The sequence below is a fragment of the Solea solea genome, unplaced genomic scaffold (genome assembly GCF_958295425.1).
Source record: "Solea solea unplaced genomic scaffold, fSolSol10.1 scaffold_25, whole genome shotgun sequence".
NCBI classification, from domain to species: Eukaryota; Metazoa; Chordata; class Actinopteri; order Pleuronectiformes; family Soleidae; genus Solea; species Solea solea.
This window is the reverse complement of record NW_026704019.1, coordinates 751,941-778,246: the sequence shown is the minus strand read 5'-3', so window position 1 is coordinate 778,246 and position 26,306 is coordinate 751,941.

Sequence of the window (26,306 nt, the reverse complement as noted above, 5' to 3'; positions counted from 1 at the left end):
TGATTTCACTGTTTGGATGTGTTTTTCTATTGGTGTCTGTTTGTGTGCGCATACAGCTGAGATAAGGCTGTTTTCGGATTTCTTTTCATTTTTCTACTTTCCCATAATATAAACCTAACAAATGAACTTAACATCTTATAAGATATACTTCTTTACCCTCAGTGTTTAATTTTGCAAAGATTTCACTGTTTGGATGTGTTTTTCTATTGGTGTCTGTTTTGTGTGCGCATACAGCTGAGATAAGGCTGTTTTCGGATTTTTTTCATTTTTCTACTTTCCCATAATATAAACCTAACAAATGAAGTTAACATCTTATAAGATATACTTCTTTACCCTCAGTGTTTAATTTTGCAAAGATTTCACTGTTTGGATGTGTTTTTCTATTGGTGTCTGTTTGTGTGCGCATTCAGCTGAGATAAGGCTGTTTACGGATTTTTTTAATTTTTCAGCTGTCCCATAACATAAACCTCACAAATGAAGTTAACATCTTAAAATATTTAGTTCTGTACCCTCAGTGTTTGATTTTGCAATGGTTTCACTGTTGGGATGTGTTTTTCTACAAGTGTCTGTTTGTGTGCACATTCAGCTGAGATAAGGCTGTTTACTGATTTTTTTAATTTTTCTGCTGTCCCATAACATAAACCTCACAAATGAAGTTAACTTCTTAAAAGATTTAGTTCTGTACACTCACTGTTTGATTTTGCATTGATTTCACTGTTTGGATGTGTTTTTCTATTGGTGTCTGTTTGTGTGCGCATACAGCTGAGATAAGGCTGTTTTCGGATTTTTTTCATTTTTCTACTTTCCCATAATATAAACCTAACAAATGAATTTAACATCTTATAAGATATACTTCTTTACCCTCAGTGTTTAATATTGCAAAGATTTCACTGTTTGGATGTGTTTTTCTATTTGTGTCTGTTTGAGTGCGCATTCAGCTGAGATAAGGCTGTTTACGGATTTTTTTATTTTTTCTGCTGTCCCATAACATAAACCTCACAAATGAAGTTAACATCTTAAAATATTTAGTTCTGTACCCTCAGTGTTTGATTTTGCAATGGTTTCACTGTTGGGATGTGTTTTTCTACAAGTGTCTGTTTGTGTGCGCATTCAGCTGAGATAAGGCTGTTTACGGATTTTTTTATTTTTTCTGCTGTCCCATAACATAAACCTCACAAATGAAGTTAACATCTTAAAATATTTAGTTCTGTACACTCAGTGTTTGATTTTGCAATGGTTTCACTGTTGGGATGTGTTTTTCTACAAGTGTCTGTTTGTGTGCGCATTCAGCTGAGATAAGGCTGTTTACGGATTTTTTTCATTTTTCTACTTTCCCATAATATAAACCTAACAAATGAATTTAACATCTTATAAGATATACTTCTTTACCCTCAGTGTTTAATTTTGCAAAGATTTCACTGTTTGGATGTGTTTTTCTATTGGTGTCTGTTTGAGTGCGCATTCAGCTGAGATAAGGCTGTTTATGGATTTTTTTATTTTTTCTGCTGTCCCATAACATAAACCTCACAAATGAAGTTAACATCTTAAAATATTTAGTTCTGTACCCTCAGTGTTTGATTTTGCAATGGTTTCACTGTTGGGATGTGTTTTTCTACAAGTTTCTGTTTGTGTGCGCATTCAGCTGAGATAAGGCTGTTTACGGATTTTTTTATTTTTTCTGCTGTCCCATAACATAAACCTCACAAATGAAGTTAACATCTTAAAATATTTAGTTCTGTACACTCAGTGTTTGATTTTGCAATGGTTTCACTGTTGGGATGTGTTTTTCTACAAGTGTCTGTTTGTGTGCGCATTCAGCTGAGATAAGGCTGTTTACGGATTTTTTTCATTTTTCTACTTTCCCATAATATAAACCTAACAAATGAATTTAACATCTTATAAGATATACTTCTTTACCCTCAGTGTTTAATTTTGCAAAGATTTCACTGTTTGGATGTGTTTTTCTATTGGTGTCTGTTTGTGTGCGCATTCAGCTGAGATAAGGCTGTTTACGGATTTTTTTAATTTTTCTGCTGTCCCATAACATAAACCTCACAAATGAAGTTAACATCTTAAAAGATTTAGTTCTGTACCCTCAGTGTTTGATTTTGCAATGATTTCACTGTTGGGATGTGTTTTTCTATTGGTGTCTGTTTGTGTGCGCATACAGCTGAGATAAGGCTGTTTTCGGATTTTTTTCATTTTTCTACTTTCCCATAATATAAACCTAACAAATGAACTTAACATCTTATAAGATATACTTCTTCACCCTCAGTGTTTAATTTTGCAAAGATTTCACTGTTTGGGATGTGTTTTTCTACAAGTGTCTGTTTGTGTGCGCATTCAGCTGAGATAAGGCTGTTTACGGATTTTTTTCATTTTTCTACTTTCCCATAATATAAACCTAACAAATGAAGTTAACATCTTATAAGATATACTTCTTTACCCTCAGTGTTTAATTTTGCAAAGATTTCACTGTTTGGATGTGTTTTTCTATTGGTGTCTGTTTGTGTGCGCATACAGCTGAGATAAGGCTGTTTTCGGATTTTTTTCATTTTTCTACTTTCCCATAATATAAACCTAACAAATGAACTTAACATCTTATAAGATATACTTCTTTACCCTCAGTGTTTAATTTTGCAAAGATTTCACTGTTTGGATGTGTTTTTCTATTGGTGTCTGTTTGTGTGCGCATTCAGTTGAGATAAGGCTGTTTACGGATTTTTTAAATTTTCTGCTGTCCCATAACATAAACCTCACAAATGAAGTTAACATCTTAAAATATTTAGTTCTGTACCCTTACTGTTTGATTTTGCATTGATTTCACTGTTGGGATGTGTTTTTCTACAAGTGTCTGCTTGTGTGCGCATTCAGCTGAGATAAGGCTGTTTACGGATTTTTTAATTTTTCTGCTGTCCCTTAACATAAACCTCACAAATGAAGTTAACATCTTAAAAGATTTAGTTCTGTACACTCACTGTTTGACTTTTCAATGATTTCAGTGTTGGGATGTGTGTTTCTACAAGTGTCTGTTTGTGTGCGCATTCAGCTGAGATAAGGCTGTTTTCGGATTTTTTTCATTTTTCTACTTTCCCATAATATAAACCTAACAAATGAACTTAACATCTTATAAGATATACTTCTTTACCCTCAGTGTTTAATTTTGCAAAGATTTCACTGTTTGGATGTGTTTTTCTATTGAAGTCTGTTTGTGTGCGCATTCAGCTGAGATAAGGCTGTTTACGGATTTTTTAAATTTTTCTGCTGTCCCATAACATAAACCTCACAAATGAAGTTAACATCTTAAAAGATTTAGTTCTGTACCCTCAGTGTTTGATTTTGCAATGATTTCACTGTTGGGATGTGTTTTTCTATTTGTGTCTTTTGTTGTGCACATTCAGCAAGTATACGGCTGTTTTCTGATTTTTTTCAATTTTCTATTGTCCTGTAACATTAACCTCATAAATAAAGTTAACATCTTATAAGATATAGTTATATGCCTTCAGTGTTTGATTTTGCAATGATTTCACTGTTTGGATGTGTTTTTCTATTTGTGTCTGTTTTTGTGCACATTCAGCAAGTATACGGCTGTTTTCTGATTTTTTTCAATTTTCTACTGTCCCGTAACATAAACCTCACAAATAAAGTTAAAATCTTATAAGATATAGTTATATGCTTTCAGTGTTTGATTTTGCAATGATTTCACTGTTTGGATGTGTTTTTCTATTTGTGTCTGTTTTTGTGCGCATTCAGCAAGTATACGGCTGTTTTCTGATTTTTTTCAATTTTCTACTGTCCCATAACATAAACCTCACAAATAAAGTCAACATCTTATAAGATATACTTCTGTAACCTCAGTGTTTGATTTTGCAATGATTTCACTGTTTGGATGTGTTTTTCTATTTGTGTCTGTTTTTGTGCGCATTCAGCAAGTATACGGCTGTTTTCTGATTTTTTTCAATTTTCTACTGTCCCGTAACATAAACCTCACAAATAAAGTTAAAATCTTATAAGATATAGTTATATGCCTTCAGTGTTTGATTTTGCAATGATTTCACTGTTTGGATGTGTTTTTCTATTTGTGTCTGTTTTTGTGCACATTCAGCAAGTATACGGCTGTTTTCTGATTTTTTTCAATTTTCTACTGTTCCATAACATAAACCTCACAAATAAAGTTAACATCTTATAAGATATACTTCTGTAACCTCAGTGTTTGATTTTGCAATGATTTCACTGTTTGGATGTGTTTTTCTATGTGTGTCTGTGTTTGTGCACATTCAGCAAGTATACGGCTGTTTTCTGATTTTTTTCAATTTTCTACTGTTCCATAACATAAACCTCACAAATAAAGTTAACATCTTATAAGATATACTTCTGTAACCTCAGTGTTTGATTTTGCAATGATTTCACTGTTTGGATGTGTTTTTCTATGTGTGTCTGTGTTTGTGCACATTCAGCAAGTATACGGCTGTTTTCTGATTTTTTTCAATTTTCTACTGTTCCATAACATAAACCTCACAAATAAAGTTAACATCTTATAAGATATACTTCTGTAACCTCAGTGTTTGATTTTGCAATGATTTCACTGTTTGGATGTGTTTTTCTATTTGTGTCTTTTGTTGTGCACATTCAGCAAGTATACGGCTGTTTTCTGATTTTTTTCAATTTTCTATTGTCCTGTAACATTAACCTCATAAATAAAGTTAACATCTTATAAGATATAGTTATTTGCCTTCAGTGTTTGATTTTGCAATGATTTCACTGTTTGGATGTGTTTTTCTATTTGTGTCTGTTTTTGTGCACATTCAGCAAGTATACGGCTGTTTTCTGATTTTTTTCAATTTTCTACTGTCCCGTAACATAAACCTCACAAATAAAGTTAAAATCTTATAAGATATAGTTATATGCTTTCAGTGTTTGATTTTGCAATGATTTCACTGTTTGGATGTGTTTTTCTATTTGTGTCTGTTTTTGTGCACATTCAGCAAGTATACGGCTGTTTTCTGATTTTTTTCAATTTTCTACTGTCCCATAACATAAACCTCACAAATAAAGTTAACATCTTATAAGATATACTTCTGTAACCTCAGTGTTTGATTTTGCAATGATTTCACTGTTTGGATGTGTTTTTCTATTTGTGTCTGTTTTTGTGCGCATTCAGCAAGTATACGGCTGTTTTCTGATTTTTTTCAATTTTCTACTGTCCCGTAACATAAACCTCACAAATAAAGTTAAAATCTTATAAGATATAGTGATATGCCTTCAGTGTTTGATTTTGCAATGATTTCACTGTTTGGATGTGTTTTTCTATTTGTGTCTGTTTTTGTGCACATTCAGCAAGTATACGGCTGTTTTCTGATTTTTTTCAATTTTCTACTGTTCCATAACATAAACCTCACAAATAAAGTTAACATCTTATAAGATATACTTCTGTAACCTCAGTGTTTGATTTTGCAATGATTTCACTGTTTGGATGTGTTTTTCTATTTGTGTCTGTTTTTGGGCACATTCAGCAAGTATACGGCTGTTTTCTGATTTTTTTCAATTTTCTACTGTCCCATAACATAAACCTCACAAATAAAGTTAAAATCTTATAAGATATAGTTATTTATCCTCAGTGTTTGATTTTGCAATGATTTCACTGTTTGGATGTGTTTTTCTATTTGTGTCTTTTGTTGTGCACATTAAGCAAGTATACGGCTGTTTTCTGATTTTATTTCAATTTTCTACTGTCCCGTAACATAAACCTCACAAATAAAGTTAAAATCTTATAAGATATAGTTATATACCTTCAGTGTTTGATTTTGCAATGATTTCACTGTTTGGATGTGTTTTTCTATTTGTGTCTGTTTTTGTGCACATTCAGCAAGTATACGGCTGTTTTCTGATTTTTTTCAATTTTCTACTGTCCCGTAACATAAACCTCACAAATAAAGTTAAAATCTTATAAGATATAGTTATATGCTTTCAGTGTTTGATTTTGCAATGATTTCACTGTTTGGATGTGTTTTTCTATTTGTGTCTGTTTTTGTGCGCATTCAGCAAGTATACGGCTGTTTTCTGATTTCTTTCAATTTTCTACTGTCCCATAACATAAACCTCACAAATAAAGTTAACATCTTATAAGATATACTTCTGTAACCTCAGTGTTTGATTTTGCAATGATTTCACTGTTTGGATGTGTTTTTCTATTTGTGTCTGTTTTTGTGCGCATTCAGCAAGTATACGGCTGTTTTCTGATTTTTTTCAATTTTCTACTGTCCCGTAACATAAACCTCACAAATAAAGTTAAAATCTTATAAGATATAGTGATATGCCTTCAGTGTTTGATTTTGCAATGATTTCACTGTTTGGATGTGTTTTTCTATTTGTGTCTGTTTTTGTGCACATTCAGCAAGTATACGGCTGTTTTCTGATTTTTTTCAATTTTCTACTGTTCCATAACATAAACCTCACAAATAAAGTTAACATCTTATAAGATATACTTCTGTAACCTCAGTGTTTGATTTTGCAATGATTTCACTGTTTGGATGTGTTTTTCTATGTGTGTCTGTGTTTGTGCACATTCAGCAAGTATACGGCTGTTTTCTGATTTTTTTCAATTTTCTACTGTTCCATAACATAAACCTCACAAATAAAGTTAACATCTTATAAGATATACTTCTGTAACCTCAGTGTTTGATTTTGCAATGATTTCACTGTTTGGATGTGTTTTTCTATTTGTGTCTTTTGTTGTGCACATTCAGCAAGTATACGGCTGTTTTCTGATTTTTTTCAATTTTCTATTGTCCTGTAACATTAACCTCATAAATAAAGTTAACATCTTATAAGATATAGTTATATGCCTTCAGTGTTTGATTTTGCAATGATTTCACTGTTTGGATGTGTTTTTCTATTTGTGTCTGTTTTTGTGCACATTCAGCAAGTATACGGCTGTTTTCTGATTTTTTTCAATTTTCTACTGTCCCGTAACATAAACCTCACAAATAAAGTTAAAATCTTATAAGATATAGTTATATGCTTTCAGTGTTTGATTTTGCAATGATTTCACTGTTTGGATGTGTTTTTCTATTTGTGTCTGTTTTTGTGCGCATTCAGCAAGTATACGGCTGTTTTCTGATTTTTTTCAATTTTCTACTGTTCCATAACATAAACCTCACAAATAAAGTTATGATCTTATAAGATATACTTCTGTAACCTCAGTGTTTGATTTTGCAATGATTTCACTGTTTGGATGTGTTTTTCTATGTGTGTCTGTGTTTGTGCACATTCAGCAAGTATACGGCTGTTTTCTGATTTTTTTCTATTTTCTACTGTCGCATAACATAAACCTCACAAATAAAGTTAACATCTTATAAGATATAGTTATATGCCTTCAGTGTTTGATTTTGCAATGATTTCACTGTTTGGATGTGTTTTTCTATTTGTGTCTGTTTTTGTGCTCATTCAGCAAGTATACGGCTGTTTTCTGATTTTTTTCAATTTTCTACTGTCCCGTAACATAAACCTCACAAATAAAGTTAAAATCTTATAAGATATAGTTATATGCCGTCAGTGTTTGATTTTGCAATGATTTCACTGTTTGGATGTGTTTTTCTATTTGTGTCTTTTGTTGTGCACATTCAGCAAGTATACGGCTGTTTTCTGATTTTTTTCAATTTTCTACTGTCCCGTAACATAAACCTCACAAATAAAGTAAACATCTTATAAGATATACTTCTGTAACCTCAGTGTTTGATTTTGCAATGATTTCACTGTTTGGATGTGTTTTTCTATTTGTGTCTGTTTTTGTGCACATTCAGCAAGTATACGGCTGTTTTCTGATTTTTTTCAATTTTCTACTGTTCCATAACATAAACCTCACAAATAAAGTTAACATCTCATAAGATATACTTCTGTAACCTCAGTGTTTGATTTTGCAATGATTTCACTGTTTGGATGTGTTTTTCTATGTGTGTCTGTGTTTGTGCACATTCAGCAAGTATACGGCTGTTTTCTGATTTTTTTCAATTTTCTACTGTCCCATAACATAAACCTCACAAATAAAGTTAACATCTTATAAGATATAGTTATATGCCTTCAGTGTTTGATTTTGCAATGATTTCACTGTTTGGATGTGTTTTTCTATTTGTGTCTGTTTTTGGGCACATTCAGCAAGTATACGGCTGTTTTCTGATTTTTTTCAATTTTCTACTGTCCCATAACATAAACCTCACAAATAAAGTTAAAATCTTATAAGATATAGTTATTTATCCTCAGTGTTTGATTTTGCAATGATTTCACTGTTTGGATGTGTTTTTCTATTTGTGTCTGTTTTTGTGCGCATTCAGCAAGTATACGGCTGTTTTCTGATTTTTTTCAATTTTCTACTGTCCCATAACATAAACCTCACAAATAAAGTCAACATCTTATAAGATATACTTCTGTAACCTCAGTGTTTGATTTTGCAATGATTTCACTGTTTGGATGTGTTTTTCTATTTGTGTCTGTTTTTGTGCGCATTCAGCAAGTATACGGCTGTTTTCTGATTTTTTTCAATTTTCTACTGTCCCGTAACATAAACCTCACAAATAAAGTTAAAATCTTATAAGATATAGTTATATGCCTTCAGTGTTTGATTTTGCAATGATTTCACTGTTTGGATGTGTTTTTCTATTTGTGTCTGTTTTTGTGCACATTCAGCAAGTATACGGCTGTTTTCTGATTTTTTTCAATTTTCTACTGTTCCATAACATAAACCTCACAAATAAAGTTAACATCTTATAAGATATACTTCTGTAACCTCAGTGTTTGATTTTGCAATGATTTCACTGTTTGGATGTGTTTTTCTATGTGTGTCTGTGTTTGTGCACATTCAGCAAGTATACGGCTGTTTTCTGATTTTTTTCAATTTTCTACTGTTCCATAACATAAACCTCACAAATAAAGTTAACATCTTATAAGATATACTTCTGTAACCTCAGTGTTTGATTTTGCAATGATTTCACTGTTTGGATGTGTTTTTCTATGTGTGTCTGTGTTTGTGCACATTCAGCAAGTATACGGCTGTTTTCTGATTTTTTTCAATTTTCTACTGTTCCATAACATAAACCTCACAAATAAAGTTAACATCTTATAAGATATACTTCTGTAACCTCAGTGTTTGATTTTGCAATGATTTCACTGTTTGGATGTGTTTTTCTATTTGTGTCTTTTGTTGTGCACATTCAGCAAGTATACGGCTGTTTTCTGATTTTTTTCAATTTTCTATTGTCCTGTAACATTAACCTCATGAATAAAGTTAACATCTTATAAGATATAGTTATATGCCTTCAGTGTTTGATTTTGCAATGATTTCACTGTTTGGATGTGTTTTTCTATTTGTGTCTGTTTTTGTGCACATTCAGCAAGTATACGGCTGTTTTCTGATTTTTTTCAATTTTCTACTGTCCCGTAACATAAACCTCACAAATAAAGTTAAAATCTTATAAGATATAGTTATATGCTTTCAGTGTTTGATTTTGCAATGATTTCACTGTTTGGATGTGTTTTTCTATTTGTGTCTGTTTTTGTGCACATTCAGCAAGTATACGGCTGTTTTCTGATTTTTTTCAATTTTCTACTGTCCAATAACATAAACCTCACAAATAAAGTTAACATCTTATAAGATATACTTCTGTAACCTCAGTGTTTGATTTTGCAATGATTTCACTGTTTGGATGTGTTTTTCTATTTGTGTCTGTTTTTGTGCGCATTCAGCAAGTATACGGCTGTTTTCTGATTTTTTTCAATTTTCTACTGTCCCGTAACATAAACCTCACAAATAAAGTTAAAATCTTATAAGATATAGTGATATGCCTTCAGTGTTTGATTTTGCAATGATTTCACTGTTTGGATGTGTTTTTCTATTTGTGTCTGTTTTTGTGCACATTCAGCAAGTATACGGCTGTTTTCTGATTTTTTTCAATTTTCTACTGTTCCATAACATAAACCTCACAAATAAAGTTAACATCTTATAAGATATACTTCTGTAACCTCAGTGTTTGATTTTGCAATGATTTCACTGTTTGGATGTGTTTTTCTATTTGTGTCTGTTTTTGGGCACATTCAGCAAGTATACGGCTGTTTTCTGATTTTTTTCAATTTTCTACTGTCCCATAACATAAACCTCACAAATAAAGTTAAAATCTTATAAGATATAGTTATTTATCCTCAGTGTTTGATTTTGCAATGATTTCACTGTTTGGATGTGTTTTTCTATTTGTGTCTTTTGTTGTGCACATTAAGCAAGTATACGGCTGTTTTCTGATTTTATTTCAATTTTCTACTGTCCCGTAACATAAACCTCACAAATAAAGTTAAAATCTTATAAGATATAGTTATATACCTTCAGTGTTTGATTTTGCAATGATTTCACTGTTTGGATGTGTTTTTCTATTTGTGTCTGTTTTTGTGCACATTCAGCAAGTATACGGCTGTTTTCTGATTTTTTTCAATTTTCTACTGTCCCGTAACATAAACCTCACAAATAAAGTTAAAATCTTATAAGATATAGTTATATGCTTTCAGTGTTTGATTTTGCAATGATTTCACTGTTTGGATGTGTTTTTCTATTTGTGTCTGTTTTTGTGCGCATTCAGCAAGTATACGGCTGTTTTCTGATTTCTTTCAATTTTCTACTGTCCCATAACATAAACCTCACAAATAAAGTTAACATCTTATAAGATATACTTCTGTAACCTCAGTGTTTGATTTTGCAATGATTTCACTGTTTGGATGTGTTTTTCTATTTGTGTCTGTTTTTGTGCGCATTCAGCAAGTATACGGCTGTTTTCTGATTTTTTTCAATTTTCTACTGTCCCGTAACATAAACCTCACAAATAAAGTTAAAATCTTATAAGATATAGTGATATGCCTTCAGTGTTTGATTTTGCAATGATTTCACTGTTTGGATGTGTTTTTCTATTTGTGTCTGTTTTTGTGCACATTCAGCAAGTATACGGCTGTTTTCTGATTTTTTTCAATTTTCTACTGTTCCATAACATAAACCTCACAAATAAAGTTAACATCTTATAAGATATACTTCTGTAACCTCAGTGTTTGATTTTGCAATGATTTCACTGTTTGGATGTGTTTTTCTATGTGTGTCTGTGTTTGTGCACATTCAGCAAGTATACGGCTGTTTTCTGATTTTTTTCAATTTTCTACTGTTCCATAACATAAACCTCACAAATAAAGTTAACATCTTATAAGATATACTTCTGTAACCTCAGTGTTTGATTTTGCAATGATTTCACTGTTTGGATGTGTTTTTCTATTTGTGTCTTTTGTTGTGCACATTCAGCAAGTATACGGCTGTTTTCTGATTTTTTTCAATTTTCTATTGTCCTGTAACATTAACCTCATAAATAAAGTTAACATCTTATAAGATATAGTTATATGCCTTCAGTGTTTGATTTTGCAATGATTTCACTGTTTGGATGTGTTTTTCTATTTGTGTCTGTTTTTGTGCACATTCAGCAAGTATACGGCTGTTTTCTGATTTTTTTCAATTTTCTACTGTCCCGTAACATAAACCTCACAAATAAAGTTAAAATCTTATAAGATATAGTTATATGCTTTCAGTGTTTGATTTTGCAATGATTTCACTGTTTGGATGTGTTTTTCTATTTGTGTCTGTTTTTGTGCGCATTCAGCAAGTATACGGCTGTTTTCTGATTTTTTTCAATTTTCTACTGTTCCATAACATAAACCTCACAAATAAAGTTATGATCTTATAAGATATACTTCTGTAACCTCAGTGTTTGATTTTGCAATGATTTCACTGTTTGGATGTGTTTTTCTATGTGTGTCTGTGTTTGTGCACATTCAGCAAGTATACGGCTGTTTTCTGATTTTTTTCTATTTTCTACTGTCGCATAACATAAACCTCACAAATAAAGTTAACATCTTATAAGATATAGTTATTTATCCTCAGTGTTTGATTTTGCAATGATTTCACTGTTTGGATGTGTTTTTCTATTTGTGTCTGTTTTTGTGCGCATTCAGCAAGTATACGGCTGTTTTCTGATTTTTTTCAATTTTCTACTGTCCCATAACATAAACCTCACAAATAAAGTCAACATCTTATAAGATATACTTCTGTAACCTCAGTGTTTGATTTTGCAATGATTTCACTGTTTGGATGTGTTTTTCTATTTGTGTCTGTTTTTGTGCGCATTCAGCAAGTATACGGCTGTTTTCTGATTTTTTTCAATTTTCTACTGTCCCGTAACATAAACCTCACAAATAAAGTTAAAATCTTATAAGATATAGTTATATGCCTTCAGTGTTTGATTTTGCAATGATTTCACTGTTTGGATGTGTTTTTCTATTTGTGTCTGTTTTTGTGCACATTCAGCAAGTATACGGCTGTTTTCTGATTTTTTTCAATTTTCTACTGTTCCATAACATAAACCTCACAAATAAAGTTAACATCTTATAAGATATACTTCTGTAACCTCAGTGTTTGATTTTGCAATGATTTCACTGTTTGGATGTGTTTTTCTATGTGTGTCTGTGTTTGTGCACATTCAGCAAGTATACGGCTGTTTTCTGATTTTTTTCAATTTTCTACTGTTCCATAACATAAACCTCACAAATAAAGTTAACATCTTATAAGATATACTTCTGTAACCTCAGTGTTTGATTTTGCAATGATTTCACTGTTTGGATGTGTTTTTCTATGTGTGTCTGTGTTTGTGCACATTCAGCAAGTATACGGCTGTTTTCTGATTTTTTTCAATTTTCTACTGTTCCATAACATAAACCTCACAAATAAAGTTAACATCTTATAAGATATACTTCTGTAACCTCAGTGTTTGATTTTGCAATGATTTCACTGTTTGGATGTGTTTTTCTATTTGTGTCTTTTGTTGTGCACATTCAGCAAGTATACGGCTGTTTTCTGATTTTTTTCAATTTTCTATTGTCCTGTAACATTAACCTCATGAATAAAGTTAACATCTTATAAGATATAGTTATATGCCTTCAGTGTTTGATTTTGCAATGATTTCACTGTTTGGATGTGTTTTTCTATTTGTGTCTGTTTTTGTGCACATTCAGCAAGTATACGGCTGTTTTCTGATTTTTTTCAATTTTCTACTGTCCCGTAACATAAACCTCACAAATAAAGTTAAAATCTTATAAGATATAGTTATATGCTTTCAGTGTTTGATTTTGCAATGATTTCACTGTTTGGATGTGTTTTTCTATTTGTGTCTGTTTTTGTGCACATTCAGCAAGTATACGGCTGTTTTCTGATTTTTTTCAATTTTCTACTGTCCAATAACATAAACCTCACAAATAAAGTTAACATCTTATAAGATATACTTCTGTAACCTCAGTGTTTGATTTTGCAATGATTTCACTGTTTGGATGTGTTTTTCTATTTGTGTCTGTTTTTGTGCGCATTCAGCAAGTATACGGCTGTTTTCTGATTTTTTTCAATTTTCTACTGTCCCGTAACATAAACCTCACAAATAAAGTTAAAATCTTATAAGATATAGTGATATGCCTTCAGTGTTTGATTTTGCAATGATTTCACTGTTTGGATGTGTTTTTCTATTTGTGTCTGTTTTTGTGCACATTCAGCAAGTATACGGCTGTTTTCTGATTTTTTTCAATTTTCTACTGTCCCATAACATAAACCTCACAAATAAAGTTAAAATCTTATAAGATATAGTTATTTATCCTCAGTGTTTGATTTTGCAATGATTTCACTGTTTGGATGTGTTTTTCTATTTGTGTCTTTTGTTGTGCACATTAAGCAAGTATACGGCTGTTTTCTGATTTTTTTTCAATTTTCTACTGTCCCGTAACATAAACCTCACAAATAAAGTTAAAATCTTATAAGATATAGTTATATACCTTCAGTGTTTGATTTTGCAATGATTTCACTGTTTGGATGTGTTTTTCTATTTGTGTCTGTTTTTGTGCACATTCAGCAAGTATACGGCTGTTTTCTGATTTTTTTCAATTTTCTACTGTCCCGTAACATAAACCTCACAAATAAAGTTCAAATCTTATAAGATATAGTTATATGCTTTCAGTGTTTGATTTTGCAATGATTTCACTGTTTGGATGTGTTTTTCTATTTGTGTCTGTTTTTGTGCGCATTCAGCAAGTATACGGCTGTTTTCTGATTTCTTTCAATTTTCTACTGTCCCATAACATAAACCTCACAAATAAAGTTAACATCTTATAAGATATACTTCTGTAACCTCAGTGTTTGATTTTGCAATGATTTCACTGTTTGGATGTGTTTTTCTATTTGTGTCTTTTGTTGTGCACATTCAGCAAGTATACGGCTGTTTTCTGATTTTTTTCAATTTTCTATTGTCCTGTAACATTAACCTCATAAATAAAGTTAACATCTTATAAGATATAGTTATATGCCTTCAGTGTTTGATTTTGCAATGATTTCACTGTTTGGATGTGTTTTTCTATTTGTGTCTGTTTTTGTGCACATTCAGCAAGTATACGGCTGTTTTCTGATTTTTTTCAATTTTCTACTGTCCCGTAACATAAACCTCACAAATAAAGTTAAAATCTTATAAGATATAGTTATATGCTTTCAGTGTTTGATTTTGCAATGATTTCACTGTTTGGATGTGTTTTTCTATTTGTGTCTGTTTTTGTGCGCATTCAGCAAGTATACGGCTGTTTTCTGATTTTTTTCAATTTTCTACTGTTCCATAACATAAACCTCACAAATAAAGTTATGATCTTATAAGATATACTTCTGTAACCTCAGTGTTTGATTTTGCAATGATTTCACTGTTTGGATGTGTTTTTCTATGTGTGTCTGTGTTTGTGCACATTCAGCAAGTATACGGCTGTTTTCTGATTTTTTTCTATTTTCTACTGTCGCATAACATAAACCTCACAAATAAAGTTAACATCTTATAAGATATAGTTATATGCCTTCAGTGTTTGATTTTGCAATGATTTCACTGTTTGGATGTGTTTTTCTATTTGTGTCTGTTTTTGTGCTCATTCAGCAAGTATACGGCTGTTTTCTGATTTTTTTCAATTTTCTACTGTCCCGTAACATAAACCTCACAAATAAAGTTAAAATCTTATAAGATATAGTTATATGCCGTCAGTGTTTGATTTTGCAATGATTTCACTGTTTGGATGTGTTTTTCTATTTGTGTCTTTTGTTGTGCACATTCAGCAAGTATACGGCTGTTTTCTGATTTTTTTCAATTTTCTACTGTCCCGTAACATAAACCTCAGAAATAAAGTAAACATCTTATAAGATATACTTCTGTAACCTCAGTGTTTGATTTTGCAATGATTTCACTGTTTGGATGTGTTTTTCTATTTGTGTCTGTTTTTGTGCACATTCAGCAAGTATACGGCTGTTTTCTGATTTTTTTCAATTTTCTACTGTCCCGTAACATAAACCTCACAAATAAAGTTAAAATCTTATAAGATATAGTTATATGCTTTCAGTGTTTGATTTTGCAATGATTTCACTGTTTGGATGTGTTTTTCTATTTGTGTCTGTTTTTGTGCGCATTCAGCAAGTATACGGCTGTTTTCTGATTTTTTTCAATTTTCTACTGTTCCATAACATAAACCTCACAAATAAAGTTATGATCTTATAAGATATACTTCTGTAACCTCAGTGTTTGATTTTGCAATGATTTCACTGTTTGGATGTGTTTTTCTATGTGTGTCTGTGTTTGTGCACATTCAGCAAGTATACGGCTGTTTTCTGATTTTTTTCTATTTTCTACTGTCGCATAACATAAACCTCACAAATAAAGTTAACATCTTATAAGATATAGTTATATGCCTTCAGTGTTTGATTTTGCAATGATTTCACTGTTTGGATGTGTTTTTCTATTTGTGTCTGTTTTTGTGCTCATTCAGCAAGTATACGGCTGTTTTCTGATTTTTTTCAATTTTCTACTGTCCCGTAACATAAACCTCACAAATAAAGTTAAAATCTTATAAGATATAGTTATATGCCGTCAGTGTTTGATTTTGCAATGATTTCACTGTTTGGATGTGTTTTTCTATTTGTGTCTTTTGTTGTGCACATTCAGCAAGTATACGGCTGTTTTCTGATTTTTTTCAATTTTCTACTGTCCCGTAACATAAACCTCACAAATAAAGTAAACATCTTATAAGATATACTTCTGTAACCTCAGTGTTTGATTTTGCAATGATTTCACTGTTTGGATGTGTTTTTCTATTTGTGTCTGTTTTTGTGCACATTCAGCAAGTATACGGCTGTTTTCTGATTTTTTTCAATTTTCTACTGTTCCATAACATAAACCTCACAAATAAAGTTAACATCTCATAAGATATACTTCTGTAACCTCAGTGTTTGATTTTGCAATGATTTCACTGTTTGGATGTGTTTTTCTATGTGTGTCTGTGTTTGTGCACATTCAGCAAGTATACGGCTGTTTTCTGATTTTTTTCAATTTTCTACTGTCCCATAACATAAACCTCACAAATAAAGTTAACATCTTATAAGATATAGTTATATGCCTTCAGTGTTTGATTTTGCAATGATTTCACTGTTTGGATGTGTTTTTCTATTTGTGTCTGTTTTTGGGCACATTCAGCAAGTATACGGCTGTTTTCTGATTTTTTTCAATTTTCTACTGTCCCATAACATAAACCTCACAAATAAAGTTAAAATCTTATAAGATATAGTTATTTATCCTCAGTGTTTGATTTTGCAATGATTTCACTGTTTGGATGTGTTTTTCTATTTGTGTCTTTTGTTGTGCACATTAAGCAAGTATACGGCTGTTTTCTGATTTTTTTTCAATTTTCTACTGTCCCGTAACATAAACCTCACAAATAAAGTTAAAATCTTATAAGATATAGTTATATGCCTTCAGTGTTTGATTTTGCAATGATTTCACTGTTTGGATGTGTTTTTCTATTTGTGTCTGTTTTTGTGCACATTCAGCAAGTATACGGCTGTTTTCTGATTTTTTTCAATTTTCTACTGTCCCGTAACATAAACCTCGCAAATAAAGTTAAAATCTTATAAGATATAGTTATATGCTTTCAGTGTTTGATTTTGCAATGATTTCACTGTTTGGATGTGTTTTTCTATTTGTGTCTGTTTTTGTGCGCATTCAGCAAGTATACGGCTGTTTTCTGATTTTTTTCAATTTTCTACTGTCCCATAACATAAACCTCACAAATAAAGTTAACATCTTATAAGATATACTTCTGTAACCTCAGTGTTTGATTTTGCAATGATTTCACTGTTTGGATGTGTTTTTCTATTTGTGTCTGTTTTTGTGCGCATTCAGCAAGTATACGGCTGTTTTCTGATTTTTTTCAATTTTCTACTGTCCCGTAACATAAACCTCACAAATAAAGTTAAAATCTTATAAGATATAGTGATATGCCTTCAGTGTTTGATTTTGCAATGATTTCACTGTTTGGATGTGTTTTTCTATTTGTGTCTGTTTTTGTGCACATTCAGCAAGTATACGGCTGTTTTCTGATTTTTTTCAATTTTCTACTGTTCCATAACATAAACCTCACAAATAAAGTTAACATCTTATAAGATATACTTCTGTAACCTCAGTGTTTGATTTTGCAATGATTTCACTGTTTGGATGTGTTTTTCTATGTGTGTCTGTGTTTGTGCACATTCAGCAAGTATACGGCTGTTTTCTGATTTTTTTCAATTTTCTACTGTTCCATAACATAAACCTCACAAATAAAGTTAACATCTTATAAGATATAGTTATATGCCTTCAGTGTTTGATTTTGCAATGATTTCACTGTTTGGATGTGTTTTTCTATTTGTGTCTGTTTTTGTGCACATTCAGCAAGTATACGGCTGTTTTCTGATTTTTTTCAATTTTCTACTGTCCCATAACATAAACCTCACAAATAAAGTTAACATCTTATAAGATATACTTCTGTAACCTCAGTGTTTGATTTTGCAATGATTTCACTGTTTGGATGTGTTTTTCTATTTGTGTCTGTTTTTGTGCGCATTCAGCAAGTATACGGCTGTTTTCTGATTTTTTTCAATTTTCTACTGTCCCGTAACATAAACCTCACAAATAAAGTTAAAATCTTATAAGATATAGTTATATGCCTTCAGTGTTTGATTTTGCAATGATTTCACTGTTTGGATGTGTTTTTCTATTTGTGTCTGTTTTTGTGCACATTCAGCAAGTATACGGCTGTTTTCTGATTTTTTTCAATTTTCTACTGTCCCATAACATAAACCTCACAAATGAAGTTAACACCTTATAAGATATAGTTATATGCCGTCAGTGTTTGATTTTGCAATGATTTCACTGTTTGGGAGTGTTTTTCTATTTGTATCTTTTGTTGTGCACATTCAGCAAGTATACGGCTGTTTTCTGATTTTTTTCAATTTTCTACTGTCCCATAACATAAACCTCACAAATAAAGTTAAAATCTTATAAGATATAGTTATATGCCTTCAGTGTTTGATTTTGCAATGATTTCACTGTTTGGATGTGTTTTTCTATTTGTGTCTTTTGTTGTGCACATTCAGCAAGTATACGGCTGTTTTCTGATTTTTTTCAATTTTCTACTGTCCCGTAACATAAACCTCACAAATAAAGTAAACATCTTATAAGATATACTTCTGTAACCTCAGTGTTTGATTTTGCAATGATTTCACTGTTTGGATGTGTTTTTCTATTTGTGTCTGTTTTTGTGCACATTCAGCAAGTATACGGCTGTTTTCTGATTTTTTTCAATTTTCTACTGTTCCATAACATAAACCTCACAAATAAAGTTAACATCTCATAAGATATACTTCTGTAACCTCAGTGTTTGATTTTGCAATGATTTCACTGTTTGGATGTGTTTTTCTATGTGTGTCTGTGTTTGTGCACATTCAGCAAGTATACGGCTGTTTTCTGATTTTTTTCAATTTTCTACTGTCCCATAACATAAACCTCACAAATAAAGTTAACATCTTATAAGATATAGTTATATGCCTTCAGTGTTTGATTTTGCAATGATTTCACTGTTTGGATGTGTTTTTCTATTTGTGTCTGTTTTTGGGCACATTCAGCAAGTATACGGCTGTTTTCTGATTTTTTTCAATTTTCTACTGTCCCATAACATAAACCTCACAAATAAAGTTAAAATCTTATAAGATATAGTTATTTATCCTCAGTGTTTGATTTTGCAATGATTTCACTGTTTGGATGTGTTTTTCTATTTGTGTCTTTTGTTGTGCACATTAAGCAAGTATACGGCTGTTTTCTGATTTTTTTTCAATTTTCTACTGTCCCGTAACATAAACCTCACAAATAAAGTTAAAATCTTATAAGATATAGTTATATGCCTTCAGTGTTTGATTTTGCAATGATTTCACTGTTTGGATGTGTTTTTCTATTTGTGTCTGTTTTTGTGCACATTCAGCAAGTATACGGCTGTTTTCTGATTTTTTTCAATTTTCTACTGTCCCGTAACATAAACCTCGCAAATAAAGTTAAAATCTTATAAGATATAGTTATATGCTTTCAGTGTTTGATTTTGCAATGATTTCACTGTTTGGATGTGTTTTTCTATTTGTGTCTGTTTTTGTGCGCATTCAGCAAGTATACGGCTGTTTTCTGATTTTTTTCAATTTTCTACTGTCCCATAACATAAACCTCACAAATAAAGTTAACATCTTATAAGATATACTTCTGTAACCTCAGTGTTTGATTTTGCAATGATTTCACTGTTTGGATGTGTTTTTCTATTTGTGTCTGTTTTTGTGCGCATTCAGCAAGTATACGGCTGTTTTCTGATTTTTTTCAATTTTCTACTGTCCCGTAACATAAACCTCACAAATAAAGTTAAAATCTTATAAGATATAGTGATATGCCTTCAGTGTTTGATTTTGCAATGATTTCACTGTTTGGATGTGTTTTTCTATTTGTGTCTGTTTTTGTGCACATTCAGCAAGTATACGGCTGTTTTCTGATTTTTTTCAATTTTCTACTGTTCCATAACATAAACCTCACAAATAAAGTTAACATCTTATAAGATATACTTCTGTAACCTCAGTGTTTGATTTTGCAATGATTTCACTGTTTGGATGTGTTTTTCTATGTGTGTCTGTGTTTGTGCACATTCAGCAAGTATACGGCTGTTTTCTGATTTTTTTCAATTTTCTACTGTTCCATAACATAAACCTCACAAATAAAGTTAACATCTTATAAGATATACTTCTGTAACCTCAGTGTTTGATTTTGCAATGATTTCACTGTTTGGATGTGTTTTTCTATTTGTGTCTTTTGTTGTGCACATTCAGCAAGTATACGGCTGTTTTCTGATTTTTTTCAATTTTCTATTGTCCTGTAACATTAACCTCATAAATAAAGTTAACATCTTATAAGATATAGTTATATGCCTTCAGTGTTTGATTTTGCAATGATTTCACTGTTTGGATGTGTTTTTCTATTTGTGTCTGTTTTTGTGCACATTCAGCAAGTATACGGCTGTTTTCTGATTTTTTTCAATTTTCTACTGTCCCATAACATAAACCTCACAAATAAAGTTAACATCTTATAAGATATACTTCTGTAACCTCAGTGTTTGATTTTGCAATGATTTCACTGTTTGGATGTGTTTTTCTATTTGTGTCTGTTTTTGTGCGCATTCAGCAAGTATACGGCTGTTTTCTGATTTTTTTCAATTTTCTACTGTCCCGTAACATAAACCTCACAAATAAAGTTAAAATCTTATAAGATATAGTTATATGCCTTCAGTGTTTGATTTTGCAATGATTTCACTGTTTGGATGTGTTTTTCTATTTGTGTCTGTTTTTGTGCACATTCAGCAAGTATACGGCTGTTTTCTGATTTTTTTCAATTTTCTATTGTCCCGTAGCATAAACCTCATAAATAAAGTTAACATCTTATAAGATATAGTTATATGCCTTCAGTGTTTGATTTTGCAATGATTTCACTGTTTGGATGTGTTTTTCTATTTGTGTCTGTTTTGTGCACATTCAGCAAGTATACGGCTGTTTTCTGATTTTTTTCAATTTTCTACTGTCCCATAACATAAACCTCACAAATGAAGTTAACATCTTATAAGATATAGTTATATGCCGTCAGTGTTTGATTTTGCAATGATTTCACTGTTTGGGGGTGTTTTTCTATTTGTATCTTTTGTTGTGCACATTCAGCAAGTATACGGCTGTTTTCTGATTTTTTTCAATTTTCTACTGTCCCATAACATAAACCTCACAAATAAAGTTAAAATCTTATAAGATATAGTTATATGCCTTCAGTGTTTGATTTTGCAATGATTTCACTGTTTGGATGTGTTTTTCTATTTGTGTCTGTTTTTGTGCACATTCAGCAAGTATACGGCTGTTTTCTGATTTTTTTCAATTTTCTACTGTCCCATAACATAAACCTCACAAATAAAGTAAAAATCTTATAAGATATAGTTATATGCCTTCAGTGTATGATTTTGCAATGATTTCACTGTTTGGATGTGTTTTTCTATTTGTGTCTGTTTTTGTGCGCATTCAGCAAGTATACGGCTGTTTTCTGATTTTTTTCAATTTTCTACTGTCCCGTAACATAAACCTCACAAATAAAGTTAAAATCTTATAAGATATAGTTATATGCCTTCAGTGTTTGATTTTGAAATGATTTCACTGTTTGGATGTGTTTTTCTATTTGTGTCTGTTTTTGTGCACATTCAGCAAGTATACGGCTGTTTTCTGATTTTTTTCAATTTTCTACTGTCCCATAACATAAACCTCACAAATAAAGTTAACATCTTATAAGATATACTTCTGTAACCTCAGTGTTTGATTTTGCAATGATTTCACTGTTTGGATGTGTTTTTCTATTTGTGTCTGTTTTTGTGCACATTCAGCAAGTATACGGCTGTTTTCTGATTTTTTCAATTTTCTACTGTCCGATAACATAAACCTCACAAATAAAGTCAACATCTTATAAGATATACTTCTGTAACCTCAGTGTTTGATTTTGCAATGATTTCACTGTTTGGATGTGTTTTTCTATTTGTGTCTGTTTTTGTGCACATTCAGCAAGTATACGGCTGTTTTCTGATTTTTTTCAATTTTCTACTGTCCCATAACATAAACCTCACAAATAAAGTTTAAATCTTATAAGATATAGTTATTTATCCTCAGTGTTTGATTTTGCAATGATTTCACTGTTTGGATGTGTTTTTCTATTTGTGTCTTTTGTTGTGCACATTCAGCAAGTATACAGCTGTTTTCTGATTTTTTTCAATTTTCTATTGTCCCGTAACATAAACCTCATAAATAAAGTTAACATCTTATAAGATATAGTTATATGCCTTCAGTGTTTGATTTTGCAATGATTTCACTGTTTGGATGTGTTTTTCTATGTGTGTCTGTGTTTGTGCACATTCAGCAAGTATACGGCTGTTTTCTGATTTTTTTCAATTTTCTACTGTCCCATAACATAAACCTCACAAATAAAGTTAAAATCTTATAAGATATAGTTATTTATCCTCAGTGTTTGATTTTGCAATGATTTCACTGTTTGGATGTGTTTTTCTATTTGTGTCTGTTTTTGTGCACATTCAGCAAGTATACGGCTGTTTTCTGATTTTTTTCAATTTTCTACTGTCCCATAACATAAACCTCACAAATAAAGTTAACATCTTATAAGATATACTTCTGTAACCTCAGTGTTTGATTTTGCAATGATTTCACTGTTTGGATGTGTTTTTCTATTTGTGTCTGTTTTTGTGCGCATTCAGCAAGTATACGGCTGTTTTCTGATTTTTTTCAATTTTCTACTGTCCCGTAACATAAACCTCACAAATAAAGTTAAAATCTTATAAGATATAGTTATATGCCTTCAGTGTTTGATTTTGCAATGATTTCACTGTTTGGATGTGTTTTTCTATTCGTGACTGTTTTTGTGCACATTCAGCAAGTATACGGCTGTTTTCTGATTTTTTTTCAATTTTCTACTGTCCCATAACATAAACCTCACAAATAAAGTTAACATCTTTTAAGATATACTTCTGTAACCTCAGTGTTTGATTTTGCAATGATTTCACTGTTTGGATGTGTTTTTCTATTTGTGTCTTTTGTTGTGCACATTCAGCAAGTATACGGCTGTTTTCTGATTTTTTTCAATTTTCTACTGTCCCATAACATAAACCTCACAAATAAAGTTAAAATCTTATAAGATATAGTTATATGCCTTCAGTGTTTGATTTTGCAATGATTTCACTGTTTGGATGTGTTTTTCTATTTGTGTCTGTTTTTGTGCACATTCAGCAAGTATACGGCTGTTTTCTGATTTTTTTCAATTTTCTACTGTCCCATAACATAAACCTCACAAATAAAGTAAAAATCTTATAAGATATAGTTATATGCCTTCAGTGTATGATTTTGCAATGATTTCACTGTTTGGATGTGTTTTTCTATTTGTGTCTGTTTTTGTGCGCATTCAGCAAGTATACGGCTGTTTTCTGATTTTTTTCAATTTTCTACTGTCCCGTAACATAAACCTCACAAATAAAGTTAAAATCTTATAAGATATAGTTATATGCCTTCAGTGTTTGATTTTGAAATGATTTCACTGTTTGGATGTGTTTTTCTATTTGTGTCTGTTTTTGTGCACATTCAGCAAGTATACGGCTGTTTTCTGATTTTTTTCAATTTTCTACTGTCCCATAACATAAACCTCACAAATAAAGTTAACATCTTATAAGATATACTTCTGTAACCTCAGTGTTTGATTTTGCAATGATTTCACTGTTTGGATGTGTTTTTCTATTTGTGTCTGTTTTTGTGCACATTCAGCAAGTATACGGCTGTTTTCTGATTTTTTCAATTTTCTACTGTCCGATAACATAAACCTCACAAATAAAGTCAACATCTTATAAGATATACTTCTGTAACCTCAGTGTTTGATTTTGCAATGATTTCACTGTTTGGATGTGTTTTTCTATTTGTGTCTGTTTTTGTGCACATTCAGCAAGTATACGGCTGTTTTCTGATTTTTTTCAATTTTCTACTGTCCCATAACATAAACCTCACAAATAAAGTTTAAATCTTATAAGATATAGTTATTTATCCTCAGTGTTTGATTTTGCAATGATTTCACTGTTTGGATGTGTTTTTCTATTTGTGTCTTTTGTTGTGCACATTCAGCAAGTATACAGCTGTTTTCTGATTTTTTTCAATTTTCTATTGTCCCGTAACATAAACCTCATAAATAAAGTTAACATCTTATAAGATATAGTTATATGCCTTCAGTGTTTGATTTTGCAATGATTTCACTGTTTGGATGTGTTTTTCTATGTGTGTCTGTGTTTGTGCACATTCAGCAAGTATACGGCTGTTTTCTGATTTTTTTCAATTTTCTACTGTCCCATAACATAAACCTCACAAATAAAGTTAAAATCTTATAAGATATAGTTATTTATCCTCAGTGTTTGATTTTGCAATGATTTCACTGTTTGGATGTGTTTTTCTATTTGTGTCTGTTTTTGTGCACATTCAGCAAGTATACGGCTGTTTTCTGATTTTTTTCAATTTTCTACTGTCCCATAACATAAACCTCACAAATAAAGTTAACATCTTATAAGATATACTTCTGTAACCTCAGTGTTTGATTTTGCAATGATTTCACTGTTTGGATGTGTTTTTCTATTTGTGTCTGTTTTTGTGCGCATTCAGCAAGTATACGGCTGTTTTCTGATTTTTTTCAATTTTCTACTGTCCCGTAACATAAACCTCACAAATAAAGTTAAAATCTTATAAGATATAGTTATATGCCTTCAGTGTTTGATTTTGCAATGATTTCACTGTTTGGATGTGTTTTTCTATTCGTGACTGTTTTTGTGCACATTCAGCAAGTATACGGCTGTTTTCTGATTTTTTTTCAATTTTCTACTGTCCCATAACATAAACCTCACAAATAAAGTTAACATCTTTTAAGATATACTTCTGTAACCTCAGTGTTTGATTTTGCAATGATTTCACTGTTTGGATGTGTTTTTCTATTTGTGTCTTTTGTTGTGCACATTCAGCAAGTATACGGCTGTTTTCTGATTTTTTTCAATTTTCTATTGTCCCGTAACATAAACCTCATAAATAAAGTTAACATCTTATAAGATATAGTTATATGCCTTCAGTGTTTGATTTTGCAATGATTTCACTGTTTGGATGTGTTTTTCTATTTGTGTCTGTTTTTGTGCACATTCAGCAAGTATACGGCTGTTTTCTGATTTTTTTCAATTTTCTACTGTTCTATAACATAAACCTCACAAATAAAGTTAACATCTCATAAGATATACTTCTGTAACCTCAGTGTTTGATTTTGCAATGATTTCACTGTTAGGATGTGTTTTTCTATGTGTGTCTGTGTTTGTGCACATTCAGCAAGTATACGGCTGTTTTCTGATTTTTTTCAATTTTCTACTGTCCCATAACATAAACCTCACAAATAAAGTTAAAATCTTATAAGATATAGTTATTTATCCTCAGTGTTTGATTTTGCAATGATTTCACTGTTTGGATGTGTTTTTCTATTTGTGTCTGTTTTTGTGCGCATTCAGCAAGTATACGGCTGTTTTCTGATTTTTTTCAATTTTCTACTGTCCCGTAACATAAACCTCACAAATAAAGTTAAAATCTTATAAGATATAGTTATATGCCTTCAGTGTTTGATTTTGAAATGATTTCACTGTTTGGATGTGTTTTTCTATTTGTGTCTGTTTTTGTGCACATTCAGCAAGTATACGGCTGTTTTCTGATTTTTTTCAATTTTCTACTGTCCCATAACATAAACCTCACAAATAAAGTTAACATCTTATAAGATATACTTCTGTAACCTCAGTGTTTGATTTTGCAATGATTTCACTGTTTGGATGTGTTTTTCTATTTGTGTCTGTTTTTGTGCACATTCAGCAAGTATACGGCTGTTTTCTGATTTTTTTCAATTTTCTATTGTCCCGTAACATTAACCTCATAAATAAAGTTAACATCTTATAAGATATAGTTATATGCCTTCAGTGTTTGATTTTGCAATGATTTCACTGTTTGGATGTGTTTTTCTATTTGTGTCTGTCTTTGTGCACGTTCAGCAAGTATACGGCTGTTTTCTGATTTTTTTCAATTTTCTACTGTCGCATAACATAAACCTCACAAATAAAGTCAACATCTTATAAGATATACTTCTGTAACCTCAGTGTTTGATTTTGCAATGATTTCACTGTTTGGATGTGTTTTTCTATTTGTGTCTGTTTTTGTGCACATTCAGCAAGTATACGGCTGTTTTCTG